General features: G+C 38.5%; 1 long non-coding RNA gene across 1 annotated transcript; it reads left to right on the forward strand.

The window, feature by feature from the left end:
• The first annotated feature begins 1,537 nt into the window (after window positions 1–1,537).
• LOC114224607 (uncharacterized) lies at window positions 1,538–23,315 on the forward strand. Its single transcript, XR_003612417.2, has 5 exons — window positions 1,538–1,970; window positions 5,119–5,279; window positions 7,007–7,105; window positions 22,745–22,834; window positions 23,230–23,315. It is a non-coding gene; the product is annotated as an uncharacterized LOC114224607 (long non-coding RNA).
• Window positions 23,316–23,779: the final 464 nt, after the last annotated feature.

A 23,779-nucleotide genomic window follows, 5' to 3' on the forward strand; every position in this document is an offset into this window, starting at 1 on the left:
GATGGTATTAATGGTGTCCAGCATTGCTGAGACTCTGTTAGTTTCTTTCTTTTTGTTTGTTTTGTTTGAGAGGTTGGATAGTCCCTACCCAACTTTCTTCATGTTAGCTTGTTCTTTTTTTCTGCCACTTCAACTCTATTGTTAATTCCCTGTGGTGAAATTTTCACTTCAGTTATTATAATTTTCAATTCTTTCTATTTGGCTTTTTTAAGAAACAATTTCTCTTTGTTTGCTGTATTCAGTGGGACATCACCATTATAGCTTCCTTTACCTCATTAAGTCTGGTTGTTATTATTGCTTTGAACATATTTATAATGTGTTCCTTAAAGTCCTTGTCTTTTAAATGCACTCTATGGACTCTCTCACCAACAGTTTGTTGTTTTTCATTCTTGTGTAGCTGTCCTTCTTTCTTATTTCTTTGTATGTTTTGTAATTTTTTTGTGAAAAACTGAACTCTGGATTTCCACACCCACGTCTTGTTTTTGTTGTTTGCCTTTTTTTTTTTTTTTTTTTGAATCTTCTTAGTGACCTGGCTGATCTGTCTCAGTGAATTACATTTCCCCTTCAATGTAAAGCCGTTGATGTTGCTTCGCAAAGGGTGAAGATTTGGGACTGCCCAAAGTTACTTTGGAATAATAGTGGTTTTAGCTAGGCTCTCATAGTTTTTCTCTTTCCCAGATTTCTCTGTTAAGCTCTCTGCCTCATTTGGTATCACACCCATTCGTTAGGCTTCACTAATTGCCCGCCGATTGCACTATTATTTTTAACAATGCCCCTGGGTATAAAATGCTCTAAAGGCTGACCCAGTTAAATTCAGGCAGGGATAATTTTTGAGGCCTTTCTTTGAGGTTTGTTCTGATGCCAAGAGGGCTTTTCTTACCTGTCCCTTTGGCTTCGTTCTCTTTCTTAAAGTAGTTGGTCTATGGTTTATTTTGTTGCTCTTAATTAAGAGGAACTTTTTGCCTCCTTTTTTCTTAATACCAAAATCGCAATTGTTTTCAATAGCATCTTTAGTCTTTAATTTCCTCACACTCCAGTTTTAAAAAAGAATCCGTTCCTATAGGAAGAGCTTTGGATTTCTCTTTTCTTATAGACTGCCTCTCTGCGTAGTGCCTGAGCCAGTAATGTGGAGACTAGGCAGGTGTTAAACTCTTTTTTTCAGCATACCCCTTCCATTTGGAAAGTACCCCAAGGAAGAAGCTAGGGCATGGACAGTTTAGGGCCCCAATATTCTCATACTGAAGAGGAAAATTACCCAGAGCGGGCCCAGGCCAGGAGGCCCCAGAAGATGTAAAGTTACTAACAATAAGCTAGAGATAACCAGAAGGCCTCCTGGGAGCAAGAGATAACCAGCCGCTTCAGCTTCGGTAAACAGGCTTCCGGCCACAGGCTCCCTGCACTACTGTCCCGCCTAAAGCAGTGCCGCCCCCCCTAGTTTAAACCACCTACCAGCAGTCAGCATAGCCCTTGGGACCTGACTGCCTGCAGGCCCCTATAAAAGCCCAATAACCCTGTTGCCTGGGGCCCAGAACTTCAAGCATGAGCTCATCTGGGTCCCCGGCAGGGGGGGGAAATAAATCTGAGTTCTCCTACTTCTCTGAGTGTCACTTGGTCTCTCGCCGGTCTGCTTATTTTTCCGCAACATTTCTGGAGGCTCCAGCGAGATTCCAATCGTTCTGGCCCCTTGAGCCACCGCGTGGTGCCTCAACTGCACTGGAGCAGGAAGGAACTCAGGATCGAACTGAGGCGGCACACCACTCGACAGTATTCCAGGGCCTCCTTCACTCTGGAGTTGTAACCCTCCGGGCAGTCTTGCCCCAGCCGGGCTCCAAAAAGTAGACCAACTCTCCTGGCAGCTTGCCAGGACTCAGTAAGCCTCCCAGGAATATAACCTGTAGTCTGGCCCCGCTCCAACTGAGCGGAAGGGAAGCTTGATCACCTTCCAGCAATTTCCAAAAGGAATTCCACAGGTCAGAGACCTCCGGTGTGTGTGGTGGAGGCGGGGGGGGGCAGTTCCTGTAATAACTTCGGTGTGAATGAGTGAGTAAATGAATGGCCTCTTTGTGTTTGTGGCTCCACGGTCTTGAGACTATGGAGTCTGAGTGGGCTCCAACCTGTTTCTGTGGTGACCTCATAGAGTCTAGGGCGAGCCTTTTGGGGCACCAGTCTGGGACTTCTACGGACTGGCTACAGCTAAGAGGCACCCACGTCTCCTCCGGGAGAGCGGACAGGCAGGCATCAGATTGGTCTCTCCTTTGGAGAGACACCCACCCTTTGTTTGTCTTTGTGCCACCCACACAGGGAGGGAACACCTAAGGTGGGCAAATGAGTCCCTGTTCATCATGGGTGGAAGCTCTTCAAAAACCTACACACAGTCTTAGACTGTATGCTCAAAATTTTAAGAAGGTATTCTCAGGAGACTATGGGAACAAAATGTCTCCTAGAAAAATATGCATATTATGTGAACTGAAATGGGCCACCTTTGGGGTCAACTAGCCCTCTGAGAGTGCCCTAAAGAAGGGTGGAGACATTCTACCCAGCAGCCTGGGCCTGCTCTGGGTAATTTTCCTCTTCGTTACAGCTGTACCTAGAGTAGAATCTACATCATATGAGTGTGGGATGGTCAAGGGAATGGAGCCTCTAACCCGTATCTTCACTTTTGAAGACTCTGACCTCTTCAACGTGGAATGTGAATGGATGACAAGCGCAGGCAATTAAGCATCTTATTACTTGGGATGCCTGGGTGGCTCAGTGGGTTAAGCGTCTTCCTTAGGCTCAGGTTATGATCTCAGGGTCCTGGGATCAAACCCCATGTGGGGCTCTCTGCTCAGCAGGGAGTCAGCTTCTCCCTTTCCATCTGTGTTCTCTCTCACTCTCTCAAATGAATAAATAAAATCTTAAAAAAATAAATATCTTATTACTTGATGGTCATCTGAGAGGAGAGAGTCTATCTTAGTCACAGTCAGTGGGAACTGAGGTTCCATCAACCCTAGATGGGAAAGAGTGAGCAAGTGCGTTGTGGCTCAAGTGGCATAGGCTCTTGCCATTCTTCCTACATTGTAGTAAATTTAACTTGAATAAATATGTCTTTATTTGATGAATGCAGTTAGGACAATTTCCAGAGACATTTTTAAAATAGTTTTTGCTGGGATACCTGGGTGGCTCAGTTGGATAAGCGTCTGCCTTGGGCTCAGGTCATGATCTCGGGGTCCTGGGATCGAGCCCCGCCTCGGGCTCCCTGCTCTGCTCAGCGGAGAGCCTGCTTCTCCCTCTCCCTACCGCTCCCCCTGCCGTGCTCTCTCTCTCTCTCTCTCTTTCTCTCTCTGACAAACAAGTAAAATTAAAAAATAAATAAAATAGTTTTGCCACTGATGCTTCTTTCTCTGGCTAGTGAGCTTATAAAGCTCCTCATGCTGCCATCCCAGAATTGAAACTCCTGCATTGCTCTCAGTTTTACAGGAGTGTGTGTTAACCTTACCTATTATTCCTAGAATTGAACATTAACCTAACTTTCTCCATTTCTCTAGGTTTTTATAGAGAGTATTAAAATATCTGTTTGATGCATTGTGATATTTAGAAATGTCAAATCCCAGTTTATCTTGTAAGTGCTGTGTTTTGGGGGTTTTTTTGTCATTATGGAAGTCAAACAGCAATGTCTTGTTCAATACTGTGTCTGAGATCTGGCACATAGATAAACATGTTGGTGTATACATTAGGTTAGGTCTTTTGCTGTTGTGCTTGTAGTCGAAAAATATAGACTTTTTCAAGGGTTCTTATTATGTACGAAAAATTTACACCTATATGCGAAGATATTTAATTATTTATTAGAGTGAAACCTAATGTCCAGTTCCTGCTCAGTGAGCATTTGGGTTCCAAGGAGGAGACAAATATATGTTATCCATTGATGAGCATTCTTAGAATTTAAGCCATTATCTTAATAAGTCTTTGAATTTATTTGTGTTTTTTTTTCATGATAAGTATTTGTCCTATCAGCTACCTCATCTTCTCTGTGCATGACCTCTCTGGTGTGGTAACACCTGTGCTAACTATTTCTTATCACTTTTGTGAATAAAAAATTGGAAAACACATGTAAGTACACAGAGCGGAGTGTTTGACCTTCTAGAAACAATATATAATTGTAGTCTGCTGCTATTGTTATTACTATAATAGATATTGTTGATTCCTATCTCAATAAGAGTTGTACTTGATGTTGGTTTGATTAAATACCATTTGGTAATGTCACAAAAAAATACCCTATCCAAGTATTTTTTTCAATTTTTGACTATATCTTCTCATTTAAATGTTTTTTGATAAAAGGAAAGTATAATTGTTGTTATGAAAATAGATACACAGAAAGTGATGATTTCAGTCACCATTGTCCTCCGTTCACAGCCCAGCCTCACTCACAAGTACCCATCCTGAGCAGTGTCCACATGCTCGTACTTGTTCAAGCTCACCCATACCCTTCATCAACCTTGCATTTCATATATTGTACTCTTATGCAGACCTACAGTGAATTTGTTTTCATTTTTGCTCACCTGAGAGAAACAAAATTACAGTATATATATTCGTCAGAAAATAGTCTTTCTGCTCAAAGACTTTACTCATTATATTCTTCCAGGTCAAATTTTGTTCCTATATTGTAAACTAATGTTTAACGGTGTTAAATCCTCCTATATAAAATTTTCCCAACAGAATTTTTCTTATAAATTTGGTCCTTTGATCTATCCTTTTAAATTATCTTTGCCATTATGACAAAGTGACTTATCACTTCGTGATGGTATAGAAATTTTTACATTTTATTTAAGTTTTGAGGTCAGCCTGGGTAATCTCACCAACTTGTATTTACTCTTAACCTGGAATAACACTTTGCCAAATACCAAGAGAGTTGAACTGATTTTTTTCCTCCCCCTATATCCTTGACCTAAAATTGTAAAACATTTTCAGGAAAATGAACATTTTTGGCAGCATCAAATCTTTCCATACCTGAATATTGCTATGTATATTTGGTATAAAGTTTTAATTTACATAATATGGGCCCTGAGTTATTTTTGATAATTTTATTCTTTGGTAATTTACTTTTTTTTTAAGATTTTTGTTTATTTATTTATTTGACAGAGAGACAGCAAGAGAGGGAACACAAGCAGGGGGAGTGGGAGAGGGAGAAGCAGGCTTCCCGCCGAGCAGAGAGCCTGATGTGGGGCCTGATCCCCGGACCCTGGGATCATGACCTGAGCTGAAGGCAGACACTTAATGACTGAGCCACCCAGGAGCCCCTGGTAATTTACTTTTTTACTTTCTTTGGTCTGTGGGGTGTTTTGCCATTGTATGTTCTAGTTGATTATCTTGGCAGTACATGGAAGCTATTGAGTGTTTGTTTATTGTTCTGAAAACCTTTCTCTCTCTCTCTCTCTCTCTCTATATATATATATATAGTGTGTGTGTGTATATATATACATATATAAATACACTCCAAGATTTTTGATGTCATTCTCCCCTTTCTTTTATTTATTTTTATTTATTTTTTTTTAAGATTTTTATTTATTTATTTGAGAGAGAGAGAATGAGAGATAGCACGAGAGGGAAGAGGGTTAGAGGGAGAAGCAGACTCCCTGCCAAGCAGGGAGCCCGATATGGGACTCGATCCCGGGACTCCAGGATCATGACCTGAGCCGAAGGCAGTCGCTTAACCAACTGAGCCACCCAGGCGCCTCCCCTTTCTTTTAAACTACCAAAACATGAGCCCAACATACATATGCAGCAAACTGATAGTTGAAGTGCAAGTGTTAATGTAAGGGTATAGGCTATTACTATCAAAGTACTTACATGCTGGTAGGTGGGCATATGGATTCTAATTACGAAAGGAACATTGGAAGAATTTATTTTGTCAAGTATGTAAATAATATTGTGGAAATATAGTCCCTCATTTCACTGTGGCTCTTGAGTCTCTCCAAGCATTTCTATGTACACCAATTTGTTGAATTCTCATGACAATCTGAGGTATGGAATTAAAAGTGTCCACAGCTCAGGTATCTTGTAATGAGTTAATATGGTGAACCACATGCTGTATGTATTCCAGCAGCCACGTAAGTATGCATTACGTTCTGTGATTCACGATTGTTAAAGGTCAGAAAAGCAGAAACTATTCCTCAAGATGGGAAAACTAGGAGCCTTTACCTGTTAGATCACTCATGAATGCATCTCATAACAAGAGTACCCTGAGTATGTTTGCATGTTTTAAATATAATTTGTTTTCTATTAATAATAAACATAACATTTTTCAACCTCATGCATAACATGGGGGAACGATATACAATGAAAAATGAAAAATCAATGTCTTCCTGAAAGTTCTCCAATTCATATCCAATTTTTAAACCATTAACTGCCTCATTCATAAATTTAACAGTGTATTTATACTTAAATGAACACCTGTTAAACCATAGTGAGGAGTTGTTTTTCACATTAAGATAATTTATTCCGAAGCATCTTCTCTCTTAAAAAATACCCCAATAACATTGTAAAGGATCTCTTCCTCTTCCCATTTCCCTGAGATCACAAGTTGGCCGCTCCACCAACTGAGCCAGCCAGATGCCCCATTTAAATTTTTTAAACTTTTTAAATTTTTAAAAGATTTTTTTTTTTTTTATTTTAGAGCAAGTGTGGGGGAAAGGGGAGAGGGAAAGGGCTAGAATCTCAAGCAGACTTCCTGCTGAGCCCGGAGCCTGGCAGGGCGGGGGTGGGGTGCTTGATCTCAGGACCCCATATCACAACTCCAGCCAAAACCAAGAATTGGACACTCAACCAACCTAGCCACCCAGGCACTCCAACTTTTTTAAGTAAGCTCCATGCCCATTGTGGAACCCATTGCTCGGCTTGAACTCCTGACCCTGAGATCAAGACCTGAGCTGAGATCAAGCGTAGGGCGTTTAACTGACTAAGCCACCCAGGTGCCCCTAATTTTTGAAAACTATGTTCTGCTGTCTTTCCTCTTGCATTGTCTCAACAGGCAGCCATAAAACCAAGACGAATAATAGCACTGAATTGCCTTAAGGCTCCTCACACTCTGCTGGAACTCGGCTGTGGAATCTATCCCCTCCATTGAGCTGTATGTGAGTTTTGCTAACTTCTCCAGGTTTGCAGTCGGATATCTGAACCCAAACTCATGACATGAGTTCTTTAGACTTCTAGCTGCTCTGGACTCTCCTCAGATGGTCCCAGCAGAGTCAACCTCAGGCCTTTGCACTCACTGTCTGTTCCTTCTGCCTGAATTCTCATCCTCAACATCCATATCGGTGGGTTGACTCCTTCAACGCCTGCAAATCTCTGCCCAAGTGTCACCACCTCCAACAGGCCTGCGCTGACCTCTTATTTAATTCAGCATCCTGGTCTCTGTCCTTGGCTGTCCCATGCCCCTTACCCTGCCCCACATTTTTCTGATTTTATGCCACTTGTCACATTTTAGCATGGTGTATCATTTGCTCACTCTGTCTTCTCTCGAGTGCACAGCTGTCCCAGTTCGCCTGGGACTTGGGGAGGTTCCCAGGGTGTGGGAAAGTCCCAGGCAAACGGAGATGAATTGGTCACCTTGCTTCCTTGTCTTTATCTTCCCATTTCACAACTGTGGAGATCTCCATTTTCTTCAGTGATTTATCCCACACATCAACAACAGTGCCTCACACATAGTAGGCAGTTAATAAATCTTTGCTGAATGAAGGAAGGAAAGAAGAAAGAGTAAGAATTACAATGCTTCCATCCCGGTGGCTAGGCATGTAGTTTCTAAATGGACCTGCTATATGTTCCTTTCGGAGGGCAGAATCAAAAGTTACTAAGACTATAATTACTAAAGTTTCTAAGTCACTTTTTGGTGCACATATGTATTATTTCCCCAGATCTTGCCTCACTTAATCTTATTGGCAGTCCTGCAGCATAGAATGAATAGTACCATCTATGGCCTCCAGTGTTTGTGAGTGTAAAAAGAGGTTCTTCCCATAAGGGCATTTTCAGCCTCCGACACTGGAGTAAGCATTCCGTGAATGTTCCTAACTTCATTATGATTGCTCCTGTTGTTAATTTTATTATTACTTTGATAGTCAGTGTCCTTTACTTTAGAATGGGAAATTTGAGTCTTAGAGAAGATTGATGACTTGTGTGAAGTCACGAAACAAGTGAATGGCTGATGCTAATGTTTTTAAAGATATTTGGTCAATTTAAATGCAACCAAGGAAAGCTTGCTCTTTTTACTTCTTTTTCCCCACTTTATTGAGGTATACTCATTATACAAAGCAATTGGACATACTGTATACTTTTTGATTGTATATATTTGCATTGTATGTAATGAAGTTTTCATTCATTTCCCCAGCCTGCCTCACACTTTCCAAATGCCAGATTGGCCCAGCACTATTAAGTAATCAGTTTTGCTGTAGTGTTATCTTTTCAAAGTAATGTTCCAATACTACACTATTTTAATTAATGAACCATTTAATATCCGCAATCAGAAGTATCCCTCATTACCCTTCTTTTTTGAGAGTTTCTTTGTATAATCTCACCTACTAAAGGCCTACAGCTAAAATTTAACCTCATTTTTCCAAATTTCTAATAACATGTGGCTTTTTAGTTTATTTGCTGTAATATGAGTACTTTTGAGAAAACATTTGATAACAACTGTCTTTCTACGTTTGTGTCTGTCCGTGGCGTGTCCTCCGAAGCTGTCCTTTTAAATCCCTTAGAGAAGTTTTGTTACTTCCTTCATATAAGTCTTCACATGTGTATTGGTGAGTGATTTCTTGCTATTGTGAATTAGTTCTGAATTAGATTATCTTTAGAAAGTGTTGGTATGTAGTGAAAGCAGCGATTCTTCTTTCTTAGTGGTCAGCTTACTAATGTTATTGTTCAACACTGTTTAGAGTTTTGGAGGTTCGATTTTCACATGCTATTTAGAACATAAAAAATATTCATGTGTTTGTAGCTAAATGAAAATTAAGCATCATTTCCCATTGTCTAGGTGGGCAAATTTTACACATCATGCACGAACATTAGAGCGTTAATGGATGTGCCTTATTAGGCTCATGAACCCTCTAAAAAATAAATTGATGTGTATTATCATAAATACATTTTTGGAAAACATCGATCATAGATTTCTTCAGATCCCCACGTGTATCTGTAAATCAAAAAAAGGTAAGAATATATGTATATAAAATGTATTAAATGCCTTTAAAATATATACAGGGGTGCTCTGCCGGCCTAGTCAGTAGAGCATATGACTCTGAATCTCAGAGTCATGAGTTCAAGCCCCACGCTGGGCACACTGCTTATTTAAAAAATTGGGGGGGGGTGCCTGGGTGGTTCAATCAGTTAAGCATCTGCCTTCGGCTCAAGTCATGATCTCAGGGTCCTGGAATCGAACCCCAGGTCTGCTTCCCTGCTCAGCGGGGAGTCTGCTTCTCCCTCTCCCTCTGCCTCTCCCCCCCACCTGTGATCTCTTTCTCTCTCTCCTCAAATAAATAAAAGAACTTTAAAAATACTTTTTTTGAAAATAAAAAAATAAAATATATATATATATATATACACATCATCTTTTAGAATATAGCTTTCTAACGCATTCATTAGTGTATTTTTTTTAAAGATTTTATGTATTTGACAGAGAGAGACTGAGAGGGAACACAAGCAGGGGGAGTGAGAGAGGGAGAAGCAGACTTCGCACTGAGCAGGGAGCCAGATGCGGGGCTCGATCGCAGGACCCTGGGATCATGACCTGAGCCGAAGGCAGACGCTTAACGACTGAGCCACTCTGGTGCCCCTCATTAGTGTATTTTTTCAAATGCAGTCAGACTTGATATTTTCCTAAGTAGCTAATATACAGAGCAAAGTTTTAAGAATCAATTTTGTGTTGAGAATTTCATCATTCTCTTCATCAACTCTTCAAGTTGTTCCTCAAATATACCCATTCTGATGGTGCCTTTGAAGAACAACCGGTTTGCCCACCATCCTTGCACCAATCTTATTCTCTTTATTCTAATTGACTCTTTATTCTTTTTGGCATACTTAACATGTTCTAATCTAATTTTATTGTTTATTTATTTGGTTTTCTTCTTTCCTTATTGTATCCTCCCTGTACACAACATAGAGCCAAAAGTCCAATAAAGAGGTATTATTTTTTATTTTGTTTACAGATAATAACTATGCCAGCAGTAACTCATAGCACATGGTAGGTGCTCGTTAAATTGCTGGGTGAAAAAAAATAAGGAATAGTCTTTAACAATAGAAGTAAACTTAGTGAGAAAGATTGCACAAAGTACTCATAATACTGATGAGTGGGCATGTAGACACTAAATAAGACAGTTACGTGTTAATTTTTAGAGGTTTTATGCATGGGATCAGTTGTCAAGATAACATCATCTTTTAGGCTCCTGAGTAGCTTTTAAACTTACAGAAGTATTTTCCGTATGTTGAATCATGATTAAAACTGAACATCCAGGGGCGGCTGGGTGGCTCAGTTGGTTAATCATCTGACTCTTGATTTTGGTTCAGGTCATGATTTCAGGGTCGTGAGATTGAGCCCTGCTTTGGGCTCAGTGCTCAGTGGGGAGCCTGATGGAGATTCTCCCTCTCCCTCTGCCCCTCTCCACACTTCTTCTCACTCTCCCTCCCTCTCTCTCTCAAATAAATAAATCTTTAAAAAAAAATGAACATCAGTCCTATGGCATAGAATTAACTGTGGTATCTGACTCATAGGTCTGTTAAGAGATAGTATTATCAAAGGCATTTCCACACTTCCTGACCTGGGAGCAGACCTCCAGTGAATGTTAATGATTTTGTAAATCATTCTTTTTTTTTTTTTTTTAGATTTTATTTATTTATTTGAGAGAGAGAGAATGAGAGATAGAGAGCATGAGAGGGAAGAGGGTCAGAGGGAGAAGCAGACTCCCCGCCGAGCAGGGAGCCCGATGTGGGACTCGATCCCGGGACTCCAGGATCATCACCCGAGCCGAAGGCAGTCGCCCAACCAACTGAGCCACCCAGGCGCCCTGTAAATCATTCTTAATATTGCAGTTAATCATTGTTATCAAAAGCAGTTATTTCATTCTTCATTCTAGATGGGAAGTGTGTGCTCAGAGAGGATAAATGATGTGTTTAAGCACACAAAACCAAGAGAGTGATGGTGTTTTCATTCATTTTTAAAAATATGAATGTTCTTTGTCAATATTGTTAATATTAAAAGTTGTCCTTTGTTAGTTTACCTAAGGAAACAACTGATGGATATAAATTGACAAATTTAATAACATACCAAAAATTAATTCATTCCATACCTTTTCCATTATTTATATTAAACTTGTGCTCCGTCTCCCTCTATGCACAAAAACAGACAATAACATACAGACATAGGCACTCTATATTTCCTTGTTTTTTATTCATTTTACAAGAACAGAATCATCTTATAAAACCTGTAGTAATACTATCCTACACATTTCCCTGGAAATTGGTTTTCTCCTTGGATATATTTTCATAGGCATCCCTCTAGGTCATCATATACTTTATTGCTTTAGGTTTTAAAATTCATGTCAAACCCAAATGGGATTCATTAAGTGATAAAATTTCCCTTAAAAAAAACTATTTTCCCAAAAAGAGCCAATGTATATAACAGAATTTTAAGAAGGTCATTTTATTTCCTCAATTCTTTTAGTTTTTTAAGCCTATACCACATTGTTTGAATTTCTATAACTTGATACTGCCTTTTCGTTACCCTCACCGGCTGTTATGAATTAAATTTGTCCTTAAAAAAGATGTTGAGGGGATGCCTGGGTGGCTCGGTCAGGGAAGCATCTGCCTTCGGCTCAGGTCATGATCCCCGGGTCCTGGAACCAAGTCCCACATCGGGCTCCCTGCTTAGTGGGGAGCCTGCTTCTCCCTCTCGCTCTGCAGCTCCCCCTGCTTGTGCTCTCGTGCTCCGCTTGCTCGCTCTCTCTGCCAAATAAGTAAAATCTTAAAAAAAGAGATGTTGAATCCGTTTTACCCCAGTATCTCAGAATGTGCCCTTATTTGGAAATTTGGTCATTGTAGATATAATTAGCTAAGATGAGGTCATACTGGAGTAAGGTGGGCCCTTTATCCAATCTGATGGGTGTCCTTACAAGAAGGGAAATGTTTGACACAGACGCAGAGGGGAGATCAAGGCAGAAGACAAGGAGTTTCTGGGCCACCAGAATTGGGTAGAAGACTTTCCTAGAAAGTCTTCAGAGGGAGTTTGGCCTTTCCAACATCTTGGCTTGGAGTTTGTGGCATCCAGAACCGTGCAAGAATAAATTTCTGTTGTTTAAAGCCAGGCAAGCTTGTGCTACTTTGTTATTGTAGCCGACCTTCAGGATTTTGCTTAAGTAGTTAATTCTCACTAAAATATATGTATTTATATTTAAAAATCTTATTTATTTCTTTTGGAGAGAGTACTCGTGCGTGTATATGAGACCGGGGTGGCAGACGCCGCACAGAGTGTGAGCCCGACACAGGGCTCCATCCCACAGCCCTGAGATCATGACCTGAGCTGAAATCAAGAGTCGGATGCTTAACCCACTAAGCCACCCTGGCGCCCCTCTCACTAATCATTTTTTACGGTGGAATTTTCACAACTGTTTGTCAAGTCACCAAAAACTACCCATGGGTTTTTTTATTTCATTTTATTATTATTTTTAAAGATTTTTATTTATTTATTTGACAGAGAGAGACACAGCGAGAGAGGGAACACAAGCAGGGGGAGTGGGAGAGGGAAGCAGGCTTCCCGCAGAGCAGGGAGCCCGATGCGGGGCTCGATCCCAGGACCCTGGGATCATGACCCAAGCGGAAGGCAGACGCTTAACGACTGAGCCACCCAGGCGCCCCGTACCCATGGGTATTTTAATCTGGTTACCTCAAAAATACAAATGAGATTGAGAAAGTTTAGTATCTCTAAAATATCAACTTCATATTTGAGAGCATACCTATGTGTCTATTATTTAAACCCTTTATACTGTATAATAAAGTTTTGTGTTCTAATTGTAGATTACAAAATTTTCTTAATATGTACTAGCAGTTTGCATTTTGTCTTTCTGCTGCACTTTTGTTTCTTTTTTTCTGCTTTCTACTTATTTCTATGTGAGGACTCTATCGATATTTTAAATTTTATGCTTTTGGTCCATTTTCTAAAGAATATCCTATATTCTCACATTTCCTCATTGGACCGTTCTTTTTTCATTTCTTCCAGCTTTACTGAGATATGTTTGGCAAATAAAATAGTGTGTATTTAAGGAATCCATCGTGGCATACACATTGTGAGGTGAATACCACTGTCTGGCAAATTGACATGTCCATTCCCTCACATAGTTACCATTTTGTGTGCAAGATTTAATGTCATGCATGTGAGACATTTATAGTGAGGATTAAATGAGCTAAGCCCCATAACAGCAGTTAACACTGACTGACCTTTAAATAAGAATTTGTTAAATGTTAATAATCTTTATTATTTTAAGTAAAAAGTAATAGTGTTAAGTGCACCTTGGATGCAAAGAATTAAATTTGTCATAATTCTTCCTCTGTGACATGCTCTCAATATTCATCCATGCCTGTCCTGCTTTTATTTACTTATTTGTAATGATGTAAGAAACAAGTCTGTTGCTGAAAATCAGAGCGACAGCATTGATACTAACCTGCATCTAACTCCATGGCCCCCCTCCAGTAGGGGTAATCAGCACCCTGATTTCTGTTCAGCACTCCCTCGCCTCCTTGTCTCTTGCTGTGTGTAATCTTATTTGGCGCTTCAGTTTTTTCACTTTGTTAGAAGTTTTATCCTCATTTTTGTGTGCTGCTGTGGTTTATTCCAGTTGACGACTATGGAACATTCTGCTGGGTCTATTTACCAGTTATTTTACTGAGGCTCCAGGTGATAAACTTGGTTTTTCCTATCGTGAGAAGTGCTGCTGTGAACAGCCTGATACACGTTGCCTGTTCTAATGAATAAAAGTTTCTCTTGGACCTTCCCTCAGAGGGAAATCGGTGGGCTCCGGGTTAAATAAATGTTCAACTTTAGGTGGTAATGCTAAATCATTTCCCAAATTACCTCCACTAAGTCGCACTCCCAGCAGCAGTGTAGGAGATGCTGGGAATTGACTTCCAGCCCAACACTAGGTGTCTTAGGTCCTTTAAAGTTTTGCCACTGAGATGGAGGTAGAAGGTACCCCTTGTGGTCTTGATTTGCATTTCTCTGATTAATAATGATGTGGAATACTGCTTCATAATTTTCTTGTTATTAATACTACGAATGAATATCTCACCATCAAAATATGTTTGCTCTAGGGTTTTTTTGCAGTGAGTTTTATTATTCAGTGAGTTTTCTTCTACTCCTAGTTTCTAAGAGTGCTATTAGGAATGAATCTTTATGCTCATTAGCTCATGGGAGTTACATTCTAACTTCCTACCTTGCCAAGGTTTACAGCTGTACCCCTCTCCTACTCACTGTTGTAAAAACCTAAGGCTTTAAGGTTACTGAGTGTGGCTGGGCCTCCCCGCCTTTCACGTCTTCATCTTCATTTACCCTTCTGGTTATTTCCTCTTCATGGATTTGGAACCCTACTTTATTATGAACTCAGCTCCACATTCAAAAGGAGTTTTTGTTGCGGTGCCTGTGTGGCTGAGCATCTGACTCTTGATTTAGGCTCAGGTCATGATCTCAGGTTCATGAGATCGAGCCCTGTGTTGGGGTTTGTGCTCAGTGACGAGTCTGCCTGAGATTTTCTCTCTCTCTCTGTACCCCCCACCCTTCCCCTACCCTTTCTTGTGCTCTGTAAAATAAATAAAATCTTTATTTATTTATTTATTTTTAAAGATTTGTATTTATTTGACAGAGAGAGACACAGCGTGAGAGGGAACACAAGCAGGAGGAGTGGGAGAGGGAAAGCAGGCTTCCTGCGGAGCTGGGAGCCCGATGAGGGACTCAATCCCAGGACCCTGGGATCATGACCCGAGCCGAAGGCAGATGCCCAATGACTGAGCCACCCAGGTGCCCCAATAAATAAAACCTTTAAAAAAAGATTTTTGTTCTATTTTCCCCATATTTCTAAGTTTATAAGAGAAGAGTCTACCTTTAGATCAGCTACATCAGTGATTCTCAAACTTTAATGTGAATATGAATTGCCTGGGTATGTTGGTAAAAATGCAGATTTTAATTAAGTCTGTCTACTGATGAGCCCAAGACTCAGTTTGAACTAGTTCTCAGGGAACGCCTGTGATGCTAATCCCTGAACCACACTTTGAGTAGCAAGCTGCTACCTTGACCTTCGTAGTGGTGGAAACAGGATTCGAAAATCAGTTTTCCCACCTGGTCTCTAAAGAAAACAGGTCTGCAGTGATTTTGTGACCAGCTCCTTCGCAGTTTGCCCTGGAAGCAACATGAAAGTCAAAAATCACTGAACAAACTGGTGTAAAAATACGACAATTTACAAGTTGGAGCTTAATCTTGGCTAAAAAGGAATTTACTTAAAGCTCCTACATCATAACATTGGCTATTAATTTTCAAATAGGAAGTTAACATTATGAGCAAATGTGTATCCTTTAACATGAGATTGAATTATTCCATATAAATGCCTATATTGCTCTGATACCTTGATTTGCTGAGATAATTTGGATACATAATTGGCTCATTTGATCCCCACAACAAATCTGGAGGCAGATATAAGAACATCCTGAAACAGCCAGGGCTTTTTGGTGGGTTGAATGGGATGATGCTCATAAAAGTAGTCACTGCCTGACCTCTATGTAATCACTCAGGATAGGTTATCTGTGGTTTCAATATTCAGTCCTTTGGTAACATTTAGAAAAGTTTTGGAGAGTACTTCATATACCACTATAATAACTCCATATCATTTGTTTCTAGATATGTCATGCTTATCCTTGCTCTCAATAGATTGTCTTCCAATTGATTATTACTGTTATAGCGGGAAACCTGACTTTTGCATACTTTTTCTGACTACCCCTCTTTAACTATATTAATACTTAATACATGTACTTTTGTGTATATAATCTTAATTGTGTTTGATGTACCATTAAAACGAAAGTTAAAGGGCGCCTGGGTGGCTCAGTCGGTTAAGCGTCTGCCTTCGGCTCAGGTCATGATCCTGGAGTCCCGGGATCGAGTCCCGCATCGGGCTCCCTGCTCAGCGGGAAGCCTGCTTCTCCCTCTCCCACTCCCCCTGCTTGTGTTCCCTCTCTCGCTGTCTCTCTGTCAAATAAATAAAATCTTTTAAAAAAATAAAGTTTAATTTTATTGTCTTCATTAATATTTCAAAATATCAAAGCAGTATTTTGTCATGCTAGATTGGGAAATTATACAAAGGTGAATTTTGAAAGTTTATATTTTCCCTTCATTCTTTATTCTTATTTTAATTTTTTCCCCATGGGAATATGTCCTTTATTTTTTTTAATTTAAATTCAATTAATTAACATATAATGTATTATTTGTTCAATTAATTAACATAATGTATTATTTGTAACATATAATGTATATATAAATAATATAAATGTATTATTTGGGTATAGGTCTGTGATTCATTAGTCTTATAAAAACACCCAGTGCTCATTACAACACATGCCCTCCCCAATACCCATCACCCAGTTACCCCATCCTTCCACCCACTTCCCCTCCAGCAACCCTCAGTTTGTTTCCTATGATTAAGAGTCTCTTATTGTTTGTCGCTGTCTTCGGTTTTGTTCTTATTTTAATTTTTAACAAATGCCTGATGCACCATTTTCTGTACACAGTGAAACATGTATAGACACATGAACACATGATGGAGATGGTGGTTTTCATTTGTTTAAAGATGGAATCATTCTATTACATTTCTGCTGTCTTTTGTCCAATACAAATAGTTACATTTCACTGTCCTTTTGCCGGTGCAGATAAATATACCTATCAATATCAAAAACTTCATGGTTTATTCTTTAATATTTAATCCTTTACTTAATATCATAGTAGTACAATATGGGATGTGACTGATTAACTTGTACGTTTTATGCAGTATTTTGACTAATTCATGTTGATAATTATGGTTCTTGAAAATTTGTTCAGTTTTTGAGGTACGTCTGTGGTTTAAATTTTCATAGTTTGGTTAAAATAATACTTTGTACCATGACAAATATCCTCCTCCACTCTTCTATGAAAGCTTTTCTTTATTTTACTTTTGAAATAAAATTGTATATATTTAAGGCATACAACATGATGACCTGATATACATATACATAGTGAAATACTTAATACAGTCAAGCTGATAACATATCCATGTCTTCACATAGTTACCTTTTTATTGTTTTGTGGTGAGAGCACCTGAAATTTCTCTTAGCAAATTTCCAGTATTCAATATAGTACTATTAACTATAGTCATCTAGACTTATTTATCCAGTATAAACACAACTTTGTATTTTTGACCAACATTTCCCCATTTTCTTCACTTCCCCACCCCTGCTAACTACCATTCTAACTCTCTGCTTCCACGCATATGATGTTTTTAGATTTCATATGTAATTGAGACTGTGAAGATTTTTCTTAATGTGTCTGGCTTATTTCCCTTAGCACAATGTCCTCCAGGTTCACTCATATTGTTGCAAATAATAGGATCTCCTGTTTTAAGGTGAATTTTTTTTCCATTGTCTATGTATACCATAATTTCTTTACCCATTCATCCATCTCTGGACATTTAAGTTGTTTCCATATCTTTGCTATTGTAAATAATGCTGCAGTGAACATGGGAGTGTAGATATCTCTTCAAGGTATTTATTTCCATTTCCCTTGGATATATACCCCAAAGTGGAATTATTGGATCTTATGGTAATTCTATTTTCAGTTATTTGAGGCAACTCCATACTGTTTTCCATAATGCCTGTACCAATTTATATTCCATCCAACATTGTACAAATGTTTCCCCTTTTCTCCACATCCTTGCCAACACCCATCTTTGATATTTTTCACAATGGTTACCCTCACAGGCTGTGAGGTGATATCTCATTATGGTTTTGATTTGCATTTCCCTAAAGGTTGGTGATTTTGAACATCTTTTCATGTACTTGTTGGCTCTTTGGGACAATGTCTGTTTGGGTCCTTTGCCCCTTTTTTAAATTGGATTATTTGGGTTTTTGCTATTGAGTTATGTATTTTTGGATATTAACCCTTTAGATACATGGTTTGTAAATATTTTCTCCCTGGCTGTAGGTTGCCCTTATATTTTGTTGATTGTTTTGTTTGTTGTACAGATGTTTTTTAGTATAGTCCCACTTATTTTTGCTTTTGTTGCCTGAGCTTTTAGTGTCATGCCTTAAAAATCATGGCCAAGGAAAATGTCAAAAAGCTTTTTTCCTATTTTTTTCTAGTTTTATGGTCTTACCCAATTTCAGGTCTTAGATTTAAGTCTTTGATCCATTTTGAGTTGATTTTTGTGTATAGTGTAAGGTAAGCGTCCAGTTTCATTCTTAGTGGATATTCAGTTTTCCCTACACTAATAATTAAAGAGACTGAGCTTTCTTCATTGTGTGTTCTTGGTGCCCTTGTATGCTTTGGTTGAATACTGGGCTTTCTCTTTTGTTGCATTGGTCTTTGTCTTTTTATCTGCCTGCACTATTCTGCTTTGATTACTATAGATTTATAATATAATTTGAAATCAGGAAGTGTGATGCCTCAAGCTTTACTCTTGCTCAAGACTGCTTTGGCTATTTGGGGTCCTTTCTGGTTTCATACCAATTGTAGGATTTTTTTCCTATTTCTTTGGGAAAATGCCTTTGGAATTTTGATAGGGATTGCATTGAAGTTGTAGGTTACTTGTAAGTAGTATGGTCATTTTAACAATATTCTTCAATCCGTGAAAATGGTATATCTTTCCGTTTATTTGTGTCTTCAGTTTTTTTCAGCAGTGCCTTATAGTTCTCAGTGTACAGACTTTTAACCTCTTTGGTTAAAATTATTCCTAAGTATTTTCTTCTTTTTGATGCTATTGTAAATGGGATTGCTTTCTTGATTTCTTTTTCTGATAGATCTTTGTTGATGTAAAGAAATGCAACTGACACTTGTATGTTGATTTGCATCTTGCAACTTTTACTGAATTTGTGTATTCTAATTCTGTGTGTGTGTGTGTGTTGTGTGTGTGTGTGTGTGTGTGTGTGTGTGTGTGTGTGTGTGTGTGTGTGTAGACTTTAGGGTTTTCTACCTATAGAATCATGTCATCTGCAAACAAATAATTTTACCTCTTTCTTTCCAGAAAATTTCTCTTTCTTGTCTCATTTGTCTTGCTAGTACCTCCAGTACTATGTTGAATATAAGTGGCAAGAGTGGGCATCTATGTCTCATACTGGGTTTTAGAGGGAAATGTTTCAATTTTTCCCCATTGATTATGATGTTAGCTGTGGGCTTCATAAATGGCCTTTATCATGCTGAGGACATTTCCTTTTATGCTTATTTTGTTTATAGTTCTTATTATGAGCAGATGTTAGACTTTGTCAAAGGCTTTTTCTGAATCTTTGGAGATGATCCTGTGATATTTAGCTTTCATTCTGTTGTATGGTGTAACACATTAATTGATTTGCACATGTTATACCAATCTTGCATCCCGTGTATAAATCCTACTTAGCTATGGTGTATAATCTTTTTGATGTGTTGATGACTTCAGTTTGCTAATATTTTGAGGATTTTTTGCATCTATGTTCTTCAGAGATATTAGACTGTAGTTTTATTTTCTTGCTGTTCCTGAAGCTTATCTTTTAAAAACTCATAGCAGTTTCATCCTTTCAATATATAATATATGGTATTTAGTATTAAAATGTAATTCTGTTTGATGTATTCTCCAAAGGATTCTGCATCATACTCTTCTTTGCTCACAATACGTAGTAGGCCTTCTTATAGGTTAAGGTTTTAGATTTTAAAAATCAGTTCATCAGCTATGTGGGAGGCATTTGCATGTATACAGTAAATGAGGTTTTAACATTATTCTGTGCAACTATAATATTTCCCCACAGCATTTGGACTGTTGATTCTGTTACACTGTTCTCTTATCAATTCTTGGGGCCATGATTGCTTTATGTATTATAGCTTTAGAAGAAAATTTGAAGACAAAATCCTCCAAGTTTTGAAGGGCTTCCTTTAATTATTTCATCATTTTTGGTTGTTATTCAAATGAAACTAATGTCACTTTTTTATTTAAAAAAGTAAAATCACTTTGGAACATTTAATATAATTAGCTTTACAGTATTGGATCTCCTAGAATCATAAGTATATATACCTGGTTTCTATATTCAGAATAGTTTGGAAGTTCTTTTTTAAGGGAATCCTGACCAATCCTTGCTAATTTGTTTCTTAGTTATTTTCATTTAAAAATTTTCTTCAGCTGTGAAGGGACTTTTTCCTTTTATTTTAAATAAAGATTTTATTTATTTATTTGTCAGAGAGCATGAGAGAGAGCACAAGCAGAGGGAGCGGCAGGCAGAGGGAGAGGGAGAAGCAGGCTCCCCGCGGAGCAGGGAGCCCGATATGGGGCTCGATCCCAGGATCCCGGGGTCATGACCTGAGCCGAAGGCAGCTGCTTAACCGACTGTTCCACCCAGGCGTCCCTCCTTTTTTTTTTTTTTTAACATAAACTATGTTCCCAATGTGGGGCTCAAACTCATGACCCTGAGATGGAGAGTCACATGCTCTTACTGACTGATTCTCTTCCTCATTTTCTTTAACTCAAGTATAGTTGACACACAGTGTTGTGAATGGATTTTTTTCCTTTTTTTCTTTGAGTATAGTTGACACACCATTGTTATGTGAATGGATTTTGTTTCCTTTTTTTAAAATTTGAGTATAGTTGACAGACAATGTCACATTAGTTTTAAGTGTATAACAGTGATTCACCAAGTTTGTTATGTAAATTATTTTTATCTACTTTTCTTTTTAAAATATTGTAGCTACATAGACAAGCTATTATATTGTTTTGTCTGCTCACTTAAGATAGGAGCTTTCATCATTTCTCACTACATTCTTTTTAGAATACATTAATCATAGTATCTTCTTTTTTTTAAGATTTTATTTATTCATTTGAAAGAGAGAGAGAGCACGAGCAGTGAGGGAGTTGTAGAGGGAGAGGGAGAAGCAGACTCCTTCCTGAGCAGGGACCCCGATGCGGGGCTTGAACCCAGGACCCTGGGATCATGACCTGAGCCGAAGACAGATGCTTAACCATCTGAGCCACCCCAACACCCAATCATAATACCTTCTATGACTTGCACGGCAACGTTACACATCCCCATGGTTGGTCAGGGCTACATGTTGCTGCACAGAGCATGTCAGATAATACCTTTGCTCCCTCCACCTTCTCCATCTTTATCTCTTGGAACTATGTAGTAGGTCCACACTCTCAGGTAAACTTTTTGGATGGATTTGCTGCCTTTTCATATAAAATAACAATTTGACAGTAGAGCTTTGGGGTGCCTGGGTAGCTCAGTCGGTTGAGTGTCTCACTCTTGGTTTTGGCTCAGGTCATGATCTCAGAGTCATGAGATTGAGCCCCGAGTCAGACTCCGGGCTCTTAGCACAGTTTGCTTGAGATTCCCTCTCCTTCTGCCCCTCCCCCTGCTCACTCTCTCTAAATAAATAAATAAAATAAAAACTAAAATCTTTTAAAAAAACCCAGTAGAGCTTCAAGTCAGCTAGAAGGAAAGTGTATTCAAAGTACAGGTAATAATATAGAGTCTAAGGAGGAAAGCAAATATCTACAAATGTGTTTCACTAGAGATGGAATCAAATGTTTGAATAATATATTTTCTTATATTTCCATGTTGATTTTCACTTTTAAAAGTGTTTTCCACGTGTTGCTTTATTGAACCCTGAAACCATAAGATAGAGGTGAAAATGGAGTTTATGGTATAAATTTTTATAAATAATGAGATAATCCATGTAAATTCAGTCAACATACTGCCTGAGAAATAAGTGAATGATCAGTAAATGTTAATAATTGTCAATATTATTGGAATTAGTACTAAGAATTCATTTTATTTTCTCCTCTGTACAGAATAGAAAATGAGATTGGAAAGGTTCTTGTTTTAATCACCGAGAGGCCCAAGTTATTTAATAATGAACATTGTATTTTTAATCTAACTTGTGAAAGATTATAAAGATATAAACTGAGGAAGTTCATAATCTTCTCCCATCCCCTCTATGCCACAGCCCTAATATTTAAAAGATATATGCAAGTGATTCTAGATAACAAAACTCAATGTTATATTGATGTTACCTTTTCTCAAATACATCTACATTATTACGGCAGTTTCAATTTATCATTCCATTATGTGGAAATTTGTCAAAGTGATATTAAAGTTCATTGGTAAGACTAAATGGCTGAGGATGTTTAAGAATACAAAATATGAGAAGAGAAATGAGAGGGATATTTAATGTATCGTATAATAAACTGCATTATAAAGCTATAATGAACAAAAAATGCAGCAGTGGCATAGAAATCGGCGGATAGCTGAACCAATCTAAGTTTTTGGAGTTAAGCTAATTCATTAATGTTTTTTCTAAAGCTGCAAAAGTATTGTTGATAATTTTGTTTCTAAATATTTTACAACTTTTGTTTCTATTGCAAATTAACTTATTTTTCCATTGTACTAATTTCTTCCTGCTGTTATATAGGAAAGGTATTGATACCAGTATATTTTATTTCTGCCTAACACACCCAACATCTCACTAGTTCTCATTGTTTTTCAGGTGGCTCTAGAATGATGATCATTTTATCTATGTCATGGATCCATTGTAATGTTAAAATCAAGCCGTAGGCTCAATTGTCATCGATAAGTGGTAATGTGTTGTCCAAGCCTCCTCCTTCCTAACTGCCCGCTCTAGTCTTGTCGACGTGGTTTATTAACCCTTGTATTTACCATCATACCCTAGTAGATGTGCTTTAATCACATGGCTTTAAAGAAAGTAGAGTGTCCTCCTTAATGTGTGTGGACCTCATTCAAGAAGTTGAAGGCCTTAAAAGCAAAAACTGAAGCTTCCTAGAGAAAAATTCTACCTCAGGAACTGCATCATCAGTTACCTGAGCCTGGTGACTGGCTTCAGATTTCAGACATGCCAGCCCCACAAGCTAATGAGCCAATTCCTTAAGATGAATCTCTCATATACACTATGTTCTCTAGGTCTGTACCTATATCATATATATATCAATCTGTCTTGGTTCTGTTTCTCTGTAGAACCTTGATTGATAAACACATCTTAAAACCATCTTTGGAGTTGTCTTTGCTAACCTGATAACACAACTTGGGACTTTCTGGAGAGATCTAACAATCTAAACTACAGCCAGAGCCCTCTTGGTCTAATGAGAGGTTTGTAAAGTACAGGCTTTGTTACTATTATTTTTTGAGAGACTGGAACAGTGTTTTGCATGGCTTTGTGTTTGAAGTTTTAACAGGTATCATCATCATAATTTAGAAGCAAAATGGTAACAGGAAAGAAAGAAATGAAAATAGGAAGACAGGTAGGGAAACAGTCACAGGCAGGCTTCCTTTTATAGAGAGAAAAATGGCAGGCATTTAAAAGGTGGAAGAATGTTAATTGAAAAGCATTGCAGAGATGCGAAATCAGTTCTATGGATGAGAGCAGCAACATCTGGGATTGACTTGGAAATAAGACAGTGGCATCTCCATTCAGTTTTCTGTAGCCTAAGAGGACACAGAAGAGGACCCCAGTGATACCTGTGAGTCCAGGTAGAGGGACAGAGTAGAGGATGGGTAACCATGTGTG

The sequence above is a fragment of the Eumetopias jubatus genome, unplaced genomic scaffold (genome assembly GCF_037043125.1).
Source record: "Eumetopias jubatus isolate StellerSeaLion01/CBP00866 unplaced genomic scaffold, mEumJub1_p1.0 scaffold_11, whole genome shotgun sequence".
In the NCBI taxonomy this organism is placed as follows: Eukaryota; Metazoa; Chordata; class Mammalia; order Carnivora; family Otariidae; genus Eumetopias; species Eumetopias jubatus.